Source organism: Canis aureus, chromosome 25, assembly GCF_053574225.1.
Source record: "Canis aureus isolate CA01 chromosome 25, VMU_Caureus_v.1.0, whole genome shotgun sequence".
Taxonomy (NCBI): Eukaryota; Metazoa; Chordata; class Mammalia; order Carnivora; family Canidae; genus Canis; species Canis aureus.
This window is the reverse complement of record NC_135635.1, coordinates 11,185,470-11,200,736: the sequence shown is the minus strand read 5'-3', so window position 1 is coordinate 11,200,736 and position 15,267 is coordinate 11,185,470. Positions and strand designations below refer to the sequence as shown.

Sequence of the window (15,267 nt, the reverse complement as noted above, 5' to 3'; positions counted from 1 at the left end):
GAATTGTCCTCACTTGGTCAAGCTCTGCTGTGGATGCCTGGTCCCTGGAAGTCAGACTGATGGAGCCACTGGGTCAGGGAAGTCAGTGTCAGGAGGGCCCTAGAGAGGCAGGCAACAGGAGTTCCTGGCTGGTGAGTAGGACAAAACAGCAGGGGTGGAGGTCTGGAAAGGTAGCCCAAGGTGTCAGAGACACTTGCTGGGGGTGAGGGTGGAGCTCACTGTAGGACTGAGAACCAGAGCAGCCCTTAAGCTCTTGGACATGGGAGACCCTGGAGAATAATATCAGCTAGCATTTATTGAGCAACTGAGCCAGGCACTTGGCTCACAATATTCTGTACACCAATCACAGTTCATATCACAATGCATTTCATCTGCTTATTCACTTCTGTCTCCCACTGGATTGTGAGTACCTTGAGGAAAGGGCCCATGTCACTTAACAGGGAGCCTGGCATCTAGAAAACACTTGGTAAATACTTGCTAATTGATTGAGTAAACTTCCATCTTTCAACAACCCTATAAGATATTATTAATCCCATGTTTCAGTCAACAAAACCAAGTGTCAGAGAGATTCAGAGACTTGCCCAAGGCCACATATACAGGTAATTGCAAAGCCAAATTTTGAATGTAACTTACATTAAATGATATCACTCAGGGGACTAAATCAGAACTTAGGAATGAAGGGACAAGAGAAGTCCCAGATTCTGGAAATGGAATTCAATGTGGGGAATTTTTCAAATGGATCCTGTGGATGGTGAAAGCAGAACCAGCATGAGGGCTGACTTGCTATAAAATCCTTGTACTGGGACGCCTGGGTGGCTCAGCGGTTGAGCACCTGCACCTGGCTCAGGGCATGATCCGCGGCCTCAGGATCGAGTCCCACATCAGGCTCCCTGCCTGGAGCCTGCTTCTCCCTCTGCCTACGTCTCTGCCTTTCTCTCTGTGTGTCTTTCATGAATAAATAAATAAAGTCTTAAAAAAAATCCTTGCACTACTGGCATTACACTAACCGTGCTCCCTGTGCCCTACCCTCCTGTCCTGCTCATGCCTGCTTATATGATGGGGTTAAGGTTACCAGACAAAATCCAGGACACCCAGTTAAGTTTGAGTTTAAGATAAACAACAAACTATTTTTTAGTATAAATATGTCCCAGATATTGCATGGGCATACTTATATTTTTAAAAGTATTCATTAGTTATCTGAAATCCAATATAACTGGCATCCTGTAGAATCGTGTCCCCCCACCCCCCTTCCTTATCCCCAGGGAATACATTCCAAGATTCCCACTGGATGCCTGAAACCACAGATGGAACTGAATCCTATATGTACTATGTTTCTTTCCTATACATATGTATGTATGATAAAGTTTAACTTATAAACTAGGCATTGTAAAAGATTAACAACAATAGCTAATGATAAAATAGCCAATCATAATATGCAATCAAAGTTATGCGAATGTGGTCTCTCTCAAAATATCTTATCATTCCATACTCACTCTTCTTGTGATGACGTGAGATGATAAAATGCCTGTGTGATGAAATGATGTGAGATGACTGACTGACATAAGCATTGTGACCTAACATTAGGCTACTATTGACCTTCTGAGGATATGTCACAAGGGCCATCTATTTCCAAACCACAATTGATTGTGAGGAAAGTGAAATCGTAGATAAGGGGGGTGACTGTTGTATTTTTATTTGCTACCTTTGGCAACCCTAGATGCGGGTTGGTTTCAAGGATATATGTGGGAATCAGGAGGTATGTTAAACCACCTCAGCAGCCCCAAAGCTGGTTACATAGGGTCCCAACACTTCAATGGCTGGGGTATTCAGTGGGAAGTAAGAAGTTTTGGAACAATAGCCCATTGGGCTTTGATTTAACAACAGCTCAAGTGCCCTCTTGTTTGTTACCTCTTCCAGATGGGAGCCCAAATGTTTCTGGTGCTGCTTCATTCCCCCTGTGCATCTCATTGTCATACTTCCCAAGGCCGCATATGGCAAGGCCAGTGTGCTACTCACCATTCAGTATGGGAGACCTGCCATAGAATAGGTACCCAGTAGGTACTCATTAAAGAGGTAATGAATGAACAAGTAAGTTTCAGAATGTATCACCTGAAAGTGATTGATCTGTATGGCCATACTGTCAACTTTGGCAGCATATTCTCAGGTTTAATCAGTTGTGGCTAGGGTATCAGGAACAATTAGGGTCTCAATGCAAAAGCATAAACGTTCTTTCTTTTCTTTCTTTTTTTTTTTTTTTTTCCCTGAAAGAGACACTTGGGTTGCTTTCTTAGTAGGGATCTATGGGTATAAGCAGACAGTCTAGAATATTTTATTCTATCTGGTTCAGCTGGCCTGTTCGGTATGCCATTCTTAGACTGCTAACAACCAACTAACTGTAGTCACAGTACTGTTAGGGTGATTATAATTTGTCACCTAAGCTGGGATACTTGGATGCATGAAAGGAGATGCTATTCTTAATACCACTAGGACAAATGATATAAACCTGAACATGCTAACAACCCAGTCTTTGTGAATAAAAAGCACCCTCTAGAATCTCCTGGATACTATAATCTCCAAATGCCACTCTTTGGTCACAGTGACCGTATTACCCAATCAGTTTCAATGTGCCCCAATACCACTTTCTCTCAAGGTAGTTTATCAGGAGAGATTATGAGATTGTTGTCACAAATCTGACTCATGTAATATTTTGCTGAGAATATCTCTGTCTCCATAACTTGATTGGAATCTTAGAAATGATGATTCATGGGGTTCCTGGGTGGCTCAGTCCGTTAAGCATCCAACTCATGATTTTGGCTCAGGTTATGATCCCAGGGTGGTGACATTAAGCCCTGCCTCAGGCTCTGTGCTCAGTAAGAGTCTGCTTGAGATTTTCTCTCTCCCTTCCCCCCTCACATGCACACACTTGCTCTCTCAATCAATCAATCAATAAAATCTTTTTTTTGGATTTTTTTTATTGGAGTTTGATTTGCCAACATATAACACCCAGTGCTCATCCCATTGAATGCCCCCCCCCTCCACTCAGTGCCCATCAATCAAGAAAATCTTAAAAAAGAAGAAGAAATAATGATGGTCGATGCTATTTACCTAGCATATGGCACATTTCCTGCTGTTTAGAAAGTGTATTTGTATCAATAGCAGTAGGCTATTACACTGCAATATAAACTACCCTCATACTTTGGTGCTGTGTAAGAAAAACAATTATTTTCTTGTTCACACCATATGTCCACTGTTGGTCAGCCTGTGCTCTGGTCCACATCCTATTTAGTCTGGAACCCGGACTAACGAGCAGTTTTTATCTGGAAGGTGGCAGGTCTCATGGCTGAGGGAAAGGAGATAATGTGGGATCACAGACTGGCCCTTAAAGCTTCTTCTCAGAGGAGAGAGTTACTTCCACCTGCATTTCGTTGCCAAAGCAAATCAGACTGCTAAGTCTGCTCCAGTGGGGAAAGTATAGTTCTCTCACAGGGAAGAATAACCAATGTTTGGAACAACAGGATAAAATCTACTACAGTACCCAGTAAATGTGAATGGAACTAAATTTAGCATTATTATTTAAGTCTATATAGCCCAGACTTTCCTGACAAGGGTGGGGTGAAGTGGGATGAGATGGGGACCTGAAGAGGAAAAGAGCACATTCTTGTGTGCATTGTTTGAGGAGCCCAATGTGTGTTTGCCTTTCTGTTTTCTATTCAGGCTCATTTGCACCTGGGAAGGATGAGAAAAAACTCCAGTTCTAGTCTTAATAAGAATAAGAATTATCCTTCTCCTTTCATAGGGTCATGACTGGGAAGAGAGTCTCGCTATCCTAGAAGGAAAAATGAATAACAGTGCTCTGATTCCAAACCATTCCAGCTCTGGGGCTATATGAATTGCTCCAATTAATGGACACCTACTAAGTACCATGTACCAGGCTCAATAATATAAGGGTTCTTGCCTTCAAGCAGCCTGCCCTTTAGTAGAGGAGCAAGACATGTGCAGCTAATTCTACATAAAGGAGAATACGTCAAGCCCTCCCTGCCTGGAGTTCCTATATTGTAGCTCACTTGAGTTTCTCTGATTTCATGTCCTGGCCAGATTCAATTTAACCAGATGAGCCCTCTGCAGATAGAGCCCCCTGGTTTTTATAGTAAATCCTGTCTTCTCCGGGAAGTCTTTCTCAACTCAGGCAGAGAAGACTCGGTTCTTGCAAGACTCAATCTGACCCTTTTGTTCCCTCTTCTATTCTGTATGCTTTGAGCGTAATTATACAGATAGCTGGTTGAATTATAGATCTGATATTTTAGTGTATCATAGCTCTTGTGATACAATTCCCTGAAATACAATTATACAAATACAATTATATTTTTCTTAGTGATCTCACATTAGAATAGGGGAGTGGGGAAAAATCTGGTCACAGTTTAGGGAAGACCATTTCTACCCAGAGGAGCTATCCTCAGACAGGATAGATGTGAGCAGGGAGTCCTTAGGATCTACCCCAGGCAGACCACAGACATTCTTAGCCATGACAGTTCCTTTTCCAAGGCCATACTAGAGACCATAGCACTATCACAGGAAGTCTCGTAGGTCCTAGGTGAGCCCTTTTTGCCACCCATGTTTCGCAAAATAGTTTTGGGAAATTTGAGAATTATCTAAGAGACACATCTCTTAAAATGATTAAGGTTCAGCTATACTTCTAAGTAGACTTCTCAGCAGATTCTACAGTTCTGATCTATTAATTTTCTGACTCCGTGTTGACATCTCAGGTTTCTGTTTTACATGAAAAACTGAAATTCAGGGGGATTCAAGCATCTGCCTAAGGTCTCATATCTGAATGACTGAAACATTTTACAACTCTAAAAGGTTGACACTAAATAGGAACTGGAACCTGTTAGGACAGTTGACGGTGAGAATGATGGGGCAAGTTTCCTGAGTTCTATGAAGGCATCTTTTTTTAGATTTTTCAGTTTAGAAGTGTCATGTTAAATAAGGTAACTCTGGTGAGCATGTACTGCCTGTTTCACAATAGTGCTGGTTCTTTAAAAGTCAGATTTCTGAGTCATGATGAATTATTCACACAAACACAACTTGAACCTGGCAAATGGAATAACAGGAACAAACACAGTGACATCACATATCTCTTCTATAAAAGGTTGGAGAGACCCAGAAAGGAAATTTCTCCAGGAATTAAGGCAAAGTTGAATGCTGAGCATCACCCAGTTATAATAATAAAGAAGAATCATGTCTGGTAAACCTAACAAAATTGAGATATTGCCTTTAGTAAGCAACGAAGTGCTGTTGATGTGAAATTTAATTATTTAACGGTTAAAACAAAACTTGATTAAAAACTCTACTTTGCTGGCTCCGTGAAGATCCTTACACTGCTTGGATTCTTTTTGGACCTTCCTACTCCTTCTCTAGGAGTCAAAATACTGCTCGTTTTTCAGGACAAACACTTATTCGTGAATTTCTTGATCTCTGGTTGTAAATAACTTCTCTGTCCTTGGGACTGTAGTGGCAATTTGAATAAGCATCCTTTATAGCCCTCATCATCTTCTAGCCAGGACATATAATAATTGTCTTCACATTTTATTTCCTCTGCTGTATAACAAGCCACCTGAAGACAGGGATCATGTCTTTTCTCTTTAATGTTCTCTCAAGGTCTAGCACTGTGCCAAGTACATATTCTACATTCTCCAAATGTTCGTGCAATTAAATGAAACTGAATTACATTAGAATTGATAGGGCCAGGGCTGAGACCAAGCCCGAAAAACATTGTCTATTGACATAAAAGAAACCAAAATGATGTTGAGAATTTTAAATACCAGAGTTAAGATAGGGGAACATGTACTTTTCAAACTTGGAAATATTTTTCTTTTTCGTTCGCTGTGTATTTTGTATGATATTGAAAACGAGTTAACTAGATCACGTTTTGTGCTTATAAGAAAGTACATTCCCTTATAAAAATAGTAAAAAGGTAGTAAAATATTACTTTCCTCCTTTTCTATGCTTATATTTTCCTGAATAATACAAAAGGCACATTAATGACATTTGTTAGAATGTTGGCTTTTTAAGAAATCATTATAAGAAGGTTTTTTAAAATTCAAATTCCATGTGCAGTCCTAATAACATATTTATCCCTCACCCCACTTAACTCCCCTTGTTTAGTGGTGTAATAGGGGGCCAGACCATGTGGAATCACTGGCATATTTTACAAGTGGACAAGGCTGGGGCCAGCTCAACCTGGGGTGAAGAAAAGATAAAAGGGACAGAGGCCAGCCCATGATACACTGTCAGCTGTGGGCCCTGGTTATATGTCTGGGGATGTAGTGCATCCCTCTCCACAGCAGATTCCTTCAACAGATGCATTACTCTGAGTCTAGGGTAACATTTTACATAGAGTATGTATACTTTGCTTGTTTAAATAAAGAGAGATTGTAGAGACAACAATTTGAAACCTGTTGATACTCTAGGTGGTTATATGTGTGTTATAAAGAGGGATAAAAAATAATATTTGTTGAGTACCTTCCATGTAGTAGGTAATGTGCCTTTAAATAATAATGAGAGTTATTTTTAATACACGCTTACTCTTTCCACACACTGAACCATTTAATCCTTTTTAGCAAATCTTATAATGCATTCTGTCCATTTTATAAATGAGTAAAGTAGCTCAGTGATTTTAAGTAACCTGTTCAAAGTCACCCTGACAGATTATGCCAATGGTAGGTTTTGACCTGATAGAGCCACCGGTGGTTTGATTGCTAGCTTAGACCTACCTCAGTCTAGGGCAAGGAACAAAAGGGGGGTTTTCTTAAAATAAAATTTTTATTTTATAACACTTTAGACAGAAAATTATGCAATTAGTACAGAGTTCCCTTATATTCAGCACTCAGTTTCCCTTATTGCTAATATACTGATAGTATAATTTGTTACAGTTAATACATTAATGTTGACATTATTATTAATTAAACTCCATAGTTTATTCATATTTCCTTCGTTTTCACCTAATATCCTTTTTCTGTTTGAGGATCCTATCCAGGATACCACATTACATGTACCCATCATGTCTCTTTGGACTCATCTTAGTCGTGATGGTTTCACGAACTTTCCTTGTTTTTCACAACCATGGCAGTTTTGAGGAGTACTGGTCTGATAGTTTGCAGAATATTCCTCACCTGAGGTTTGTCTGGTGTTTTTCTTTTACTTTGGGGTTATATGTTTTGGGAAGAAGACCACAAACATAAAGTTCCGTGGTCATCACATCACGCCAAAGTTATATGCTGTCAACGTGACTTATTGTTGATGGTGAATGTGATCGCCTGGCTGAGGTAATTTTGTCCAGTTTCTTCACTTTAAAGGTATTCAAAAAGTTTTTTTGTTGTTGAAATAATGCAGAGATATCTCACAGAAATGAGTTATAGATTGTTGCAAACGAACTGAAAATCACCAGGAAGCCACTGTCTTTAATTTTCTCTCTCTGGGACTGTATGGTCTCTCATTTCCTTTACTTTGGGTGTTTTCTTCATTATCTCTCCTTATTTTTTACTAACCGGTGATAGATTTCTGGCTCTAGGTAACTCTGTTTCCTGATTTTCCTCTTCTCTTCTCTTTATGTTTTTTGTCTTGGTTCCCAGAAACCTACTTCCACATCCCTCTCACCTTTTCCTAGTTTTAGGCTCACTTACCATGAGTCTCACTTTCTTCTAGTTTCTTTTCACCACTACAGGTGCTTCTTAATCCTAACTAGTGGCAGTCACTGTTCCAAGCATTTGTCTATGAACTATTTTGGTCCTTGAAACAACCCTGTGAAGTAGGTAAAGTATCTCTATTTTTTAGATGATGAAATTGGGGTCCAGAGAAGGTAAAGAAACTTTCCCAAGTCCCCACAAGTGTTAGACCTGTCCTTGATGTCTATGCTCAAAAGTCTAAAGGCACAGGTCATCATGTTAGTTGCCATTCTGTATTGTTCCACATAAACTCCCAATAATTCTCCAAGGTTAAATAACTTGCCTGAGATTAGCCCTCTAGTAAGTGGTGGAGCTGGGCTTAGACCCCGATTGTTTGTTTGTTTGTTTGTTTTAAAGATTTTATTTATTTATTCATGAGAGACAGAGAGAGAGAGAGAGAGAGAGGCGGAGACACAGGCAGAGGGAGAAGCAGGCTCCATGCAGGGAGCCTGATGTGGGACTCGATCCTGGGTCTCCAGGATCACGCCCTGGGTTGAAGGTGGTGCTAAACCACTGAGCCACCCGGGCTGCCCGACCCTGGTTTTTCACAGCCTGAAGTCCACTGTGCCAGTTTGCCTTCCAAAATATTGCAATATATAAATTAATCTCCTGGATGTCATTGTTTGTTGACCTTATCTGGGGAGATGAAAATAAAAATGTGAAAGCTATCATACCTAACTTCCTCTCTGAATAAATCAGTTCAGATCATGGCTTTGGCACTCCTTGGCATTCACCTTGAGCAAGTACTTAATACAGAGAAGGGACCTCAGATCTGGTCCTTGTGATTCAAACTTGTACTGGGAAGTTTGCAAGACCAGTGGATGGGAAGAACAGAAATAACAATTTACAGTAAAAAACACTGAACCTTCCATAGGTGGTGGTGTTTTGTAAATCTTAATGCATATGTATGTTTTGGTCTAAGGGATCAGTGTAAGTGGCTGGGGACCATGCAAATTAAGGCTGTTACCTGATACTCCTGATATTCTGGAATATTGGGTGATTGCCATGGCCTTGGTTTTAGAGGAACAGCCCTGCTGTATTTTATGGTAAGTGGGATATAGTAAAGACAAAATAGAAGCGAAGATGAAAGATGATGGCCACTTGGACTAGGTGGTACCAAAGGAGACAGTGACCAAAAAAATTTAATGGTTTCAGGATACCAAATGTGGAGGTGAAGAAGTGGAAGTTGTTAAGGGTGGTGGATGGGTGGTAGTATCATTTATGGAGACAGAGACACTGGCAAAAGACCATATTCGGTTGGGGCCGAGTAGGGCAGTCATGGCTATAGATTCTTTAGACATCCAAATGGAGGTATCAAGGGTAAAGTATTGGATATATGGTTTGAACTCAGAGAGAGGTCTGGGCTAAAGATATGCATTTGGGTGTCATCTGTATACAGGTAACTAACACTATGGGTGTTATCCAAAGCTCCTGGAGGGATCGAAGAGTGAAAAGATAAGAGGTTCTCATGGCTAAGTAATTTTTAATTTGTAGAAGAGAAACATAAGTAAAAGGCTAATAAACTGAAAACAAGCTGGGAAAAATCCAGGCAAATAAGTATGAGAACTAGAAATAATCCATGCTAGGAAAGAGACTATTTCAATAAGAGGTAAATTATAGATTAACAGACCATGAAGTCATTAGTTAATTCATCAATTAACCAAACAATTAGTGAAAAATTCTCTGTTAAACAATAGTTAAAAACTGGGACTAGAGAAACCATTAGGATCCCAATAAGCTCAGTTCTTTGAACAGATCATAAACATAGATCCTGAGTTGAGTCAGGGGCTGGCTGTAGTTATCTATGTTAGCCATTCTCCTGATTTCTCCAACTGTTTTATTTTTGTCATTTCTCTGCTTCTCAGCACGTCCATCAAGCACTAGGCCCTAGCAATAGGGAAAAGAAGTTAAAGTAAAAGTGTTCATTTTTCTGGATGCTTCCTAGTGCTGATAAATACTTGATGGTCTAGGAATAAAATCTTGGGGACTTCAGGGGCTTTTAGAATTCCCGTTTTTACATTTCTGTCACCAAATGTCCGAAGGTCGGTGTTTTTTAAACACAACTGCAAAGTATCTAACTCCATATATTTTTCTGATCAGAGTCATAAAGCATTTCAAAGTAATTCAAGCAAATATAATGCATCAAGAAAAAGTAAAGGAGCTAATATTAATGAAGCTGTATACACTTGCCAACTATTTAACATTTCAGTATTTTTTTTATGTTCAAAACCACCTAAATATTTAGAAGGCAATAAGAATGTAAATTTAAATAGAGGATGGTATAAAACAGAGCCCTATTAACAAAAAGTAGCTATTTTCCCTCTTTAAATGATTGTTATTCAGAAGAGGAAAAGCCTTGATATATCATGAGTCCAATATTGTTGCACTGAGATGGGATAATATAAAAACTCTGATTAACTTGAAAATGCTTTTAATTAGAGAGAAAACAGGATTCATTTTTTAGAGCTCTTTATCATGGAGAAACTGCTCATATTCTTAATGTATCCTGACTAACATTGACTAGACATTATTTAGGATTATGCCACTCAGACTATTATATTTTTGGGATCAAGTGACAGTATGCAATACAGTGACTATCTCCTGCCAACCACATCATTTAAATTATTGAACACTACATCAGAAACTAAGTATGTACTGTACGTTGGCTAATTGACTTTAAATTTTTTAAAAAAGGAAAAAAATCAAATACACTGCCTTTCTGTCCTACAGCAGAAACAGGCATTAGGTGCTATGGAAGCAGCAAAAACCTCCTTACCGGGATTCAAGATTTATTCATATGCTGTGTGCCCCAAAATATCTCCATGCTCCTCTTCTACCCTCCACTAGCTATCATACTAAACATTTTCCATTACTCACGTCTTCAAATAAGAGCACTAATATGTAAGTACTATCTTGGAGTGATAATATATAACTTTTTTTTTTTTTTTTTTTTTTAAGATAAGGCACCTGGTTACCTCTTGGGAATAAGACATTTGGACCAATTAAGCCCTCAGCACCATGTTAACCATCCTGGATATTATAAAAGTAGTATATTTGCTTCATCTTCCCAGGCAACTTGTATTCTTATTTTAAGCTGAACCAAATAGAAAAAGAGCTAGGTGTTCATCTTCATGTTGTGAAAATATAAGAAGAAAGGAAAACCTGGTAAAATACATTCTAAACAAAAGGAAAACTGACCAAAAGATATTCTAAATTTGAGCTAGATATTTTAGTGGCCTTTTAAGGAAAAAAAAGAAAAAGCGAGCTAGCCATGAACAGGAACTTTATTTTTTTTTTTTAAAGATTTTATTTATTTATTCATGGGAGACACACACACACAGAGAGAGAGAGAGAGAGAGAGAGAGAGAGAGAGGCAGAGACACAGGCAGAGGGAGAAGCAGGCTCCATGCAGGGAGCCTGATGTGGGACTTGATCCTGGGACTCGAGGATCACGCCCTGGGCCGAAGGCAGGTGCTAAACCACTGAGCCGCTCAGGGGTCCCCTGAATGGGAACTTTATTATTATTATTTTTTTTAACTGAGAACTTTAAAATTCCATCCTAATGGTGCATGAATTTGCCATTCCTTGTGTTTACCAATATATTATTAATCTTTGTTCTCTGGACCACTCCTTTATTTTTCATATTTCACTTATTTACATCCATGATTTGTCTACCTCAAAAATTCATTCCCAGGCAGGATATACTGTGGAATTTTGTTTTTCTTGCTGCTTGTCATATCTCTCAGCAAACTGTGCCACCAACAGTCTCATCCAACCTGGACCAGAACTGAAGTGCTAAAAATCTGTATGTGGAGTTACACTAACACATGGGCCTGCGTGTGCATGAACAGAAAGGGGGTTGCTTGTCAAAGAATACTGTTCTCAGGACTGGGGGTTTACTTTGTCAGCCTCATCCATCTATGGACCTGGTAAATAAGAAACTTTTAAATTAAATTTTAGTTTTTTACTTTTCACCCTCCACTCTTAGCCCTGAGCTTTGTCATCTGATGCTCCTAGCCAGCTGCTCATTATTCTCAGGTCCCACTTCCCTCTTGTAGGACTTAAAGTATCTGCAGGACGGACTCCTACATGTTCTGCACAGTGTCATTCTGGATGGCTGTGGTCACTAACCAAAAGTTAGGCAGGCAGTGAGTCAGAACATATCAAGAACCCTCGGAGAAAAACAGTTAAAGAAAAATTGCTTGGTGGAAGATAGAAGTCCAATATGTTTTGATTTGATTTGGCTAAGATAGCATGGTATTAAATTATCCAGTCATCCATATTTATAGCCAAAAAGTCATTTTTGTGGTAGCTAAATCTAAAAGAAATCTGTAATAAATAGACATCCATAAATAAAATCAGCTGCCTTAAAATTTTTATTGGCTACAATGAGAGGATAACATAAATAGTGTTTTGTTTCTATCATAACACAGTTATTAAGGCAGAAGAGTCAAACATTATTGTAGTTCCTCCTAATTATATAATTGCTATTATATAAACCAATTTCCTTTCTGGTGGTTAAAGAAGAGACTGTCTTTTCTTAACAGCAGTTCAGCAATGTCACTTGTGTGTTAATAAAACACTATTTGTGTCATTCAGGATTCATCCATCATTTTATACTGACAAAATTTTAATCAGCATCATCATCGTTACCTCTCTAAGGAAGATAGAAATTTTATTCCTAAAGAAAAACACAGACTTGCCTTATTCCTAGGGTGAATTTTTATTAAGAACTTATTCTCATGCAAAATAATGGATGAATGAATGTTCTTTCCATTAGAAAAGACACTGGCATATCTAGTATGTTCTTTTTTTAGGGATTATGCATTTCTAGCTTCATTCTTTGACTTGCATTAGAAGTCTCTGCCTTCTTTAGAAAGTCTATTGCCTTGGATTTAAGTAAATTTAAGTTGTTCTTAATGCCATTTATACTTAGATAAGCAGAACAGGTAATATTTTTTAAAATAATACCATTCCTATGATCTTTGTTCACAATTCTTTGTAGTAAAGACTACAAATTTCCTTCTCTTTACTTCTTGAACATGGCTGGAAAGTCCACTTGCTTTAATGGAGTCAAGAACTCTGGCTCTGTGATGCTGGAAAAGACATTCAATATATTTGGGGCTCAATTCCTCCACTGCAAAGTGGAAAGTTGAATGGGATGTTCTTTGAGTTCCCCTTAAATTATACAGAAATTGTAAAAAGCTGGTTAAGCTGAGTTTTTATGCTTTTTTATGAGGATTCTTTGAAACAGATGATGGAGGGGAAAGTAGCAGAACAGTGGAGGAAGAAAAAGCGGAGTGGAGAATGTGTGGGAAGACCGGAAGGTGGCTCATCATGGCTAGCAGCCTGGCTCCTGTTCCTCTCTCTGTTTCCGATAACTTTCTCCATGTACACTCTGAATGATCTCACACCAAGAAGAAAGTCTGGGTGTGGGTTGAAAAAAAAGAGGGGTGAATTTTATTGGTTAAGAGTGCCAAGCTTAGTTTGAAATTCATTAGTTATTTAAATGATAGTTAAGATGATGGGACATTAGGTCAGAGTGGCGATAGATGAGACAGACAAAAATACCTGCTAATCCAAAGATCCCCTGTAAGGTCATTTGAGGCAAAAGTTTACCAGAATTAAAAAAAAAAAAAAGGTTTAGTTATATGATTTATATGGTAAACATATGTCACGCCCCTAAAACATATGCTTCTCCCTAAAATGCTCCTCAGAGAATGTTTTTCTCTCCTAAATTTGTATCTTAGCCATTCTTTCATTCTTTCTGTGTGTTTGTGTGTGTGTGTATGTGCACGTGTGTACATGTTTCTTTTTATAATGTCACCCAGGGACCTTTGAAGGTCTCAAATAAGTCTACCTGCTGGCTTATGCACATCTCCTCTTTGGCTCTATGTTCCTCTAGCTCTGTGTTTGCCATAGTGTATTGTGGTGGTTTGTCTTCACTTCACTGTCTCTCAACAAGAAAAGTCCCTTGAGGACACAAATTATATCTTATTATGTTTTCCTCAAACCAAAACTGTTTTTGACTCAGAATGGATCAGGAATGGTGCGAGGGTGAGTGATGGGAAGATACAGATCCAAACTTATGCTTATAGTTCAGTGGGGAATCATGAGTAAAAAGTGTCTATGATATCAACATACTGCCATAAATACTCTGTTATATGACCCAGGGGACATAAAACATTTGATTATAAAGGCAGAAGATTGAGAGAGAATGGTCGCAGGGCAGTTCACCTTATATTCACTGAACGTTGGACTTTCCTATCACCCCGAGATACAGAATCACCAGGATGAGAAATGCTGAAGTAGAGGATCAGTTTCCTTACTTCCAGTGAGATGAGGATGCCCCACAGCTCTACAAAGGTGCATCAAGAAGTGAGGATTTAAAAAATCAAACACCAGGAAATTACCATCATCTTGCCCCTTACTCCAATTATGTGCTTGAGACACTACATACTGGGAGAGGATGAAGCTGGGTCCCCTGCCAGCCTCTGTCCATGCAGTTTGTTCTTTAGATCTTGACATGCTTCCTTCCACTTTTCCCACACATCTGTGACAGATTAAAGATGGCTGCAAAGCTTTCTAACTCCTCTCATTGAGGAATAGGTCTGTATCCCTTCATTCTGAATCTGCTTAAGCTCTGGGACTGCTTCATCAATAGAATATGATGAGCCTAGGCCTTGGAGACTGGCAACTTCTTCTTACTATCTCTTGGAATGCTAGTTCTGGAGGAAGCTAGCTGCCATGTAATAGGTCTGCTACCCTGAGATTGCCATACTTGTGAGAATTCCAAGCCCCATGGAGAGGTCCTACAGGATGAGATGCCATGTGAAGAAAGGGTGAGGCCAAGGGGCACTGACGTACCAGACAGACAAGTAAAGGGGCCTCTTGGGGGTGGATGCTTTTGCCCCAGCTGCCTCAAGGCCACCACATGGGTCAGAGGTGGGCCACCCACCCTTGTCCTTCCTGAGTTCCCGACCAACAAAATCATGAGCAAAATAAGACAGATATTTAAGGCAATAGGTTTTAGTGTAGTTTGTTATAAAAAAAAAATAAATTCATGAAGCAATATCCTTCAAGACCTGGTTTACATGGTATTTCCCCCTGGGCAGTAACTGTTCTATTTTAGGGGCAGAGTTAGTCTTTCTCTCCTCTTTTCCCATGATTCTCTGTCCAAAACTATAGTAGTTACTTCTTATTGAGTATCTCCTATGTGTTAAGCATAGCATGTGAGGTCTTACATACATCTCACTAATCTCTCAAAACAGATCTATGAAAAAAATATTCTCCTTATGTTGAGCAGGAATTTGGCACTTAGAATTATCAAAGATTATCGAAGATCGCACAGTGGTATGTTGTACAGCCAGAATCTGATCCCAGTTCTTCCAGACTCTATTCACTCCAGCCATTGTTGTTCTAGATTATGATTATTCCCTTGCGTGCCCTTTGCCCTACACCATACACGCGAGGGAAAGTTGCCCTTCATCAGGCTGCTTCCCGGCATTGAGCTCTGCATCTCGTGCTCAGTCCCATTCTTTGA

The 15,267-nt window shown here is 39.3% G+C and overlaps 1 long non-coding RNA gene across 4 annotated transcripts in view; it reads left to right on the top strand.

Moving 5' to 3' along the window:
* The window catches only part of LOC144296973 (uncharacterized), a 333,399-nt gene continuing 318,132 nt past the window's right edge, over window positions 1-15,267 (top strand). For all 4 annotated transcript variants that reach the window (XR_013363944.1, XR_013363946.1, XR_013363943.1 and 1 more), the window contains exon 1: window positions 1-131. This is a non-coding gene — a long non-coding RNA (uncharacterized LOC144296973). The remainder of the gene's footprint in view (window positions 132-15,267) is intronic.